The 7599-nt window shown below is 55.5% G+C and overlaps 1 protein-coding gene across 1 annotated transcript in view; it reads right to left on the minus strand.

Moving 5' to 3' along the window:
- ACTL8 (actin like 8) overlaps positions 1-6454 on the minus strand; it is an 83041-nt gene extending 76587 nt beyond the window's left edge. The window contains exon 1 of the mRNA XM_006145220.2: positions 6301-6454. The gene's annotated coding sequence lies outside the window, so the exon portion shown is untranslated. The remainder of the gene's footprint in view (positions 1-6300) is intronic.
- Positions 6455-7599: the final 1145 nt, after the last annotated feature.

Genomic DNA, 7599 nt, shown 5'->3' on the forward strand with positions numbered 1-7599 from the left:
GTGTAGGGAGGGTGCCACCTTACAGAGGTAACCTCGGCAGGCTCTGTGGCCTCCTCCACCACCAGGTGCTGTCCCAGCACTAGACACAGCAGTGCAGTGTGCAGATAAAACTCTCCGCCCCTTGGTACGCATGGCCTGGGCTGCGTTGGAATGTCCGTCCTCCCTGAGGCCCACCACTCTTGCAGCCCAGGGCAGGGGCAAGCCACCTCATGCCACCCCTAGAATCCCAAGTGCCCTGTTCTGCCTGCTCCTGTCACAGTAGGAAGCAGCCAGTGCCTCCAGCAGGCTCCACCCCGCCAACCACACCCCTACCGCTCTGCTCCCCTCTGGCTATAGCCCCCACACTGCATGGTTACCCCCTGGGAAACAGGTGTCCCTGATTCCTGGATCAGTCTCAGCTGCGATCCCTGGAGAGGGGCTGACAACATACAGATCCCAGGCACTGCCCGGGTGACTGACACTGCAGTGCTCAGAAGGCCTGGACTTCCTCGGAGGCCTGGGGGCCATTAGCAACACTCCACATGCTCACGGAGGGCAGAAGTCACCTCCCCCTTGGGCCTGGTCCCCAGGGCCTTATTTGCAGCACGCACTGGGCAGATGAAAACCATTCCTGCCCCTACAGGCCACAAATGGTCCACTGCTGTCACCAAGCAAGACCAGGCAGGTGACCGTCTCCGAACCCAGCCAGCTGGGATGAGGAGGAAGAGGAAGAGCAGGCAGGTGGGCATAGAAATGCCTGCTTCAGAGCCTCAGCTCTGCAGCCGGGCGATGGGTGCTGGCTCCATCCCAGCGACCTCTCTGCCCAGCCCCTCACAGCTGAGCAGGCCCCTCTGTCCCACCTGGACAATAGCAGTCAGCCCAGCTTGGAAGTCCCCAGTGAGGGAAGTGAGGCCAGCTGCTAGTCTTGCTTTTGAAGCCAGTCCTGCCCACCTCACTGAATCTGGCCGTTCCTGGTTTCATCTGATGGAAGGGGAGGTCGCAGGAGACCTGCTGGGACTGACACAGGAAGACGGCTCACGTGGCCAGCTCCATGGGCATCAGCTCAGCTCCAGACCCCAGCATCACGTCACCAGGGTACAGCCTTGGACAAGTGGCCCTGCAGGGGCCGGCCTCCTCATCTGAGAAGGGGTCTGCACTGCAGGGTGGAGTAAAGGAAGGCCTACTGTGCTGACGGGGCCACATCCTGACTGAGTATGGCTCCCTCAGTCAAGGCAACCGGAGCCAGAGCAGAAGCAGGGAGCCAGGCCCTGAAGGCTGGGGTGAACACAGAGACTCTGTCTGCATGGCCAGAGAGGACCCCCTCCACCTCTCTCATGGAGGGGATGCCCGTCAACTGAAGCACAAAGGCATGACCATGCCAAGACAGAATCTGAGCCTGCAGCCCGGGCCCCCAGGGCTCGGGCCCCCAGGGCTCGGGCCATCAGCTGCACAGAGGAAGCCTCAGTGAGGCCTCTCCCAGGTGGAGGCTGTTCACCAGCATCTAGCCAGCCCCTACCTCCCGGACAGGGCGCCCCAAGTCAAGTGCCATCATGGGCTGCCAGGCAGGGGCACAGAGCAGGAGCAGAGGGGCCGCGACCCTCTCCCCGGGAGGCTAAGTGGAGAGACAGACAGGGAGAAGCTGTGCCTATTAACACATCAGTTTCTGCATGAACTCCTCCAGGGGGCCAGGCGGGCAGAGGTGGAGGGATGAGGACCTCAAGACGAGTAGGATTTTTTTAAAGAAATATTCAGTTATTAAAACCCAGGCTCTCTGGCCACACTGGACCTGCATACCAAGTGGGCCTGGTGAACTGTCAGCAGCATGGGGGAGACGGATACTGGGCGGCACCCAGACATCAGGGCAGCGAGCAGGCATGCTGCGGAGGGGCTACGGGAGCTCTAGACCGTAGGCCACGGCAGCCAGACTGCAACCCCCGCCCCATGGGTGCCCAGGACTGGGACCTGCCTGTCTGAATCCTGTAGCATTCCTGTCTACGTGGAATGAAGCACAGGGGAGAAATACTGGGCTAAAAAGAAGCAAACCCAATTTCCAAGCTGACTTTGAAACCAGCCCCCACCCCCCGCCTTGTCCAGGCTCCCACCTCGCCAGCCTTTACTGAGGGCCGGCTCTGTACCAGGTACAGGGTTGGGGGCTTCTGAGCCTCAGCACCGCTCACACCTCGGCTGCAAGTCTCTGCCGGGGATGCTGTGCACCGCAGTTGTGGGCACCATCCCAGCCTCTGCCCACCAGACACCAGCAGTACCACCCCTCCCCAGCCCCGAGTGAGCTGCCACGAGGCCCAGGGCTCCCGATAACTAGGGCGGGGCTGGGGACAGCGTGTGGGATCCGCTCCTCCTTGAGTTCGGTGCAGAGATCCACGTGAGGGCAGCACACGTGGCTGTGCAGGAAGCAGGGCTGTCACCTCCTCAGGGGGCCTTCTGTAGACCACCCCCATGCACATCCCAGCCCTACCGCCATCACTGTCTTACATGGCGGTCGGTGCTGGTCTGCGTGCTTATCACCTGCCTTGCCAGGGCTCCAGAGGGGCCTGGCTCCTAGCTGTCCTCACACCTCCTGTCCCTGGAACTGCATCAACGGGAAGGCCAGGCTTCAAGGCCTGGAAACGACTGTACTCTCCCTGCCCCCACCCTAAGCCCGTTTGCCCATCTATGAGAGGGGTAATGAGGGCTAGGGCATGATCCTGAAGCCACAGTGGAGGGGAGGATGGCTGAGGGCAGTGCCGGTGAGCATGAGGCATGCACGCCAGCCCAGGGGCCTTGCCAGGCCACGGGCTGCACGGATGACACCCCCACAACCCCCGTCCCACTGACTTGGGCAGAATCAAGGTCCTAGGCACAACAGAATTTCATCCAAAGGTAGTCTACTGCATCTGGGGACCCGCAGGCTTCGAGGCTCCCCACTGCTGCCCCCTCAGGCTTTCATCCCCTAGAGGGGACGAGAGAAAGGGAGAGTTTCAGGGCCTCGGCCCGGAGGCCAGCAGAGCACAGGGAGACTGAGCAAAGGCTCCCGGTCACTGGTGCAGGCTTTCAGCTGCCCTGAGGCCTGAAGCACAGCAAGGCCAGTGGGAAGTGTGCACAGCCCACTGTAGTTTTTTGGATTTTTGTAGTTTTGATTTTGTTTTGTTTTGAGAGATTTCTGCTGTAGGATGCATGTGCTGACCAGAGAGACAGAGATACAGAAAGTGAGAAATTGACCCCAGGGGGATGGCCACACCTCAATCCCTTTTCCTCCATTCTCTTCTGGGGATCTTGGGCATGCACGCACATGTGCCCAGCATGAATTTTAAGCCACCAGGCCAGGACTCAAACCATAGTCAACCACATGGGAGTCCAGTGCCTTAACCACTGTGCCACCTGTTCCCCCCCCCCAGACTGTGGTTTTAAAGGGCCCAAGGAGTGGGGCTGGTACATGCTCAATGTGAGGTGGTCAGGGGTGGGACAGAGTGGCTGTCCTTCCTTCCCGTGTGGACCAGTGTAAAGACCCCTGGCTAGCAGTCAGAGGAGCAGCCATGAATTCAAATTTGTTGCATGACCTCACAGTCTCAAGCTCTGAGCTATGCATCTGACAGTTCTGACTTTAGGATGGGTGATACAAGTCTGCCCTCAGCCCTAGGGACGCAGGTACACGCGACTCAAGCCAGTCCCTCCTGGCAGTGAGCAGCTCACAGCTCTCTGGCCTTGCTCTCAGCATCTAGGCTGGGGTCAAGGGTGGGATTTCTAAAGCCGTGTCCCAGAAGGCATGAATATTGGGCATCTGGTTGACCTCAGATGGACCCCTGGGCCCCCCAAACCTTCCTTCCCAAGGTGGAGAAAAGACCATGACGCGGCCCCTTATCCTCAGACACTAGAGCTGAAACATGTGAAGCATTGCCATGTATTAATAACAGAATAAGGTGGGGCCCACGTACCCCAAAATCTTCCCTCCTGATGTTCCTGTGGTAATTACCTGTCCCAATTAAAGCTGAAGCCACAGAGGCCCGGCAAGTTTGCATGGGCTCGTCACACAGAGAGTTTCCACCAACGAAAACCTGATCAAGAGAGACTGCACACTCAGCCCGGTGGCTTGGCTCGGCCCAGGGAAGAAGGGAAGGACGCAAGAAAAGTGGAAGCACGAGTTCATGAAGCACCTGCAGCATACCAGGCGCTGCGGAAGGCCCTCCCGAACGCCACAGTGAGCACTCCCCAGGGTTCGGATGCAGCGGCCCCTCGCCTTTCGGCCCTCTGCGCCCACCCCCACAGACCAGCCACCTGGTGGCCCAGACACAGGTAAGGACCTGGCGCTCTCCAGTAATGACGCAGACAACCTTATTTAAAAGTCACCGCTGCGCACCATTTGAGGCACTTACCTCTCACACCCATCCCTCTCCTCAGTTCAGTTTTATAGTCAGTAATAACTGCCATAAATTCCTCGACAGATGGAAATTTTATTTCCCTAATCACGGCTTCCTGGGGTACAACACCTAAGGGCTCAGGTTGGCAGGGTGCCACAGAGGTGACTGTCAGGGGGCTGGGCATGGCACCAGGACCCAGGGCCCCCTAGAGGGTAGGGGGGCCTTCCGAGGGAAGCCACAGAAAGTATCAGTTCTCCAGCGCTGGGCCGCAGGGGGCAGCCTGCCCCATCTTCTGGGTCCAGGATGCCTCTGGACAGGGAACTGGGACCTCTTCCCAACCCTCCGGTGCTTGGTCTTTGGACGCCCAGGGGCTGGTACCAGTCAGAACTGGGCCCTCCCGGCTGCAACACTAATGAAAAGTCCTGGAGGCTGCCGGCCGTGGGGCTCCGACTCCATGCCAGCCCCATGCCCTATGCAGGGTCCCATTCAGTCCTGCCAGCAACCCTATGAAGGCACAGAGAACCCCCATCTCCTAGATCGGGAAATACTAGGTTGTCGGGAAAGTCAGGGCATATTTTTCTGTTTCTCTGTGCAGAAATGCATCAGAACTTTCTCAGCTACCCCATAGAGAAACAAAATCACATGACTGGAGTCGCTAGCCCTCATGTGGAGAACTGAAAGTTGGTGTCTCCCATCCCAATCACAGACGTCCAAGCAATCCTTCTGAGATCTGCACCGAACCCATCGCTGTTATTAAAAAAGAAAAAAAAAATGCCCACAGATGGCATGGAAGTTAAGGCACTGGATCCCACATAGTTGAATGCACAGTTCAAGTCTCAGACCCGGCTACTTGAAAAACACACTGGGTGCATGTGTGTGTATATGCCCCGAATCCCAGGAGAAAGGAGGGGCAGGGATGGCTGCATAGCCATCTCCTGAGGGGCTGATTTCTCACTTTTCTTACCTCTCCCCCACCGCCCCCCCCCAAAAACCCCCCGCCCCTTCTCCCTGCATGCATGGCACTATAGCAAACAAAAAATAAATAAATAAACCCACAAAACTTGTAGCAGTTGTCACCACCCTCTAGACAAAGTTTTTAAGACCATTAGCTTGGCCTTCGCAAAAGAAGCCCATTCAGGTATTTAGCCAAAAGACCCGAAGCCTTGTCCATAGAGTATTCTTGTCAAGAACAGACAGCAGATTATTCCTAATAGCCCCAATATGAAATATCGACATGAAAAATGCATCAACAAACTGTAGCCTTTGTGAGGGGACCACAGAAAGCTCTGGGAAAATGGGATCCAAATAGGAGTTTATTTTGATGTAAAACAATTTTGAAATCCAAGTGTAATTTTTTTCATAATATACATTTCCCATGAACTTTTTGACAACTTATTTGGCCTGCATCCTATCAGGAAAAAGAAACAGAGGGTAATCTGAACAAGCGAAGTTTCACAGCAAGATCATTAACTATTGCAGGAGACTGAATTAACAAAGAACTGGCTAGAAAGTCAAGAAAAGTCTAGAAAGTCAAGAAAACACAAAAGGAAGTGAGTTTAGCAAACAAAAGCAGAGACCCCAGGGCAGAAAGAGAGCTGGCAAGGAGGGTTCCCCACCCCCAGTGCAGAGATTACAGTGCTGAGGGGCGAGGGACATCAGGAACCCCTACCCGGGGCTGAACCAGGGTCCTCAAAGACCAGGCTCTTGCTCCTATGCTGAAGGAGAGCTCCCAAAGGAGAGCCCCCCAAAGAAGAGCTCCCCACATGGGCTGAGAGTACCCAAGGAAGAGGCCCCCAAACTGAGGTACAGCCCCCTGCAAGGAAGTGCCCCCCAACACACACTCCCTTCAGGCCCACTCCAGGTCTTGTTGGAAAGGGCACGGCTGGAGCTCCCCGCACAGCAGCATGGGGGGAGTCGGCCTGGTGCCACACTGGTGGAACTTGCTAGAAATCCAACCTGTGGAACTTACCAGAAGCCTGCCACACAAACTGCTACAGAAGCTGTCTCACCAGAGGCGCCCCGCTGCAAAAGGGCCTCCCGGAGGTGCTGGGGAAGCTGCTGGCCTGCACTGTGCACGGCAGGGGCCTGCTGGGCCTGGGACGCTGCACTGCTACAGGAGCCTGCTGGAGCACACTGCAAGCAGGAAGCAGGACCTCCCCTTCCCTGCTGTGGGCTCTGGCTCGCAGCGCCCTCTAGTGACAAAGCCCAGCTTTGCAGCTGGCCCCAGGGAAATTTTAAAGGGCCCAGATCCACTTTCTCCAACAGGCAAAAAAGGTGACTTTGGCACAGATAACCAGCTTCCATACAAACCCTCTACATACAGTTGAACTCCTATACAACAAGACAATTCTATGCCCACCAAAAAAGATACACCTCTCGTTTTACAAAAAAAAACTTCACCTTTTCCATGAAATGAGATGAATAGGGCCATGAATCACCTTGACTACATTTGTTACCATTCAAACTCAGCCCCTTTCCATGGAATATTCTGTCACCTAAAGACTAGATTGTAAAGCCGACCTCTAAACACTTGCCTATAAAATAAAAATAGGAAGGAGAGACAAAAAAAGTTCGCTGCTATGTGTGCTTAATCTCATTATTCATTCAGAAACTGCAGAAATAACCCCAGAGTGGGCTTGGACTGAGCAGGAGCAGTGGAGTCAGACTGAGCTAAGGCTCTTTCTATTACCTGACCACCATACGTCCCCGCTTTGATATATGGGCCACAGTGGCATTTTAGGTCCTCCAAACTAGTGCCACTCCTTCCTTGGGGAACCCAGCTTTCCTATGGATTCTGGGTCTGTGAATTGACGTAGGCCTGGAAACCGGATGAGGGGCTACCTACGGTGGTGACTCACGTCTGGCTTTGCCTACCAGACTGAGAGTTTTTCGTATTACATGAGAGTACCTCAAAAAGTTCATAGAGGGACCAGTAGTTAGCATAATGGCTATGTCGCTGGACTCCCATGTAGTCGACCACAATTCGAGTCCTGGACCCAGCAGCTCAAACTCATGTCAGGCGTGTGTGCGTGAGTACCCAAGATCCCAAGAGGAGAAAGGAAGAGAAGGGATTGCGGCGTGGCCATCCCCCCTGGGGGGTGATTTCTTGCTTGCTGTCTCTCTGTCTCTCTCTGTCTTTCTGGTGAGCGCATGTGCCCTGTAGCAAAAACCTCTCCAAAAAGAAAAAGAAAAAGAAAGAAAAAAAAAAGTTCATAGAAAAATGGAATGAAAGTATGAGTTTAGAGGCCAGGGGGTGGCACAGCAGGAA

The sequence above is a fragment of the Tupaia chinensis genome, unplaced genomic scaffold (genome assembly GCF_000334495.1).
Source record: "Tupaia chinensis unplaced genomic scaffold, TupChi_1.0 Scaffold000146_1, whole genome shotgun sequence".
NCBI classification, from domain to species: domain Eukaryota; kingdom Metazoa; phylum Chordata; class Mammalia; order Scandentia; family Tupaiidae; genus Tupaia; species Tupaia belangeri.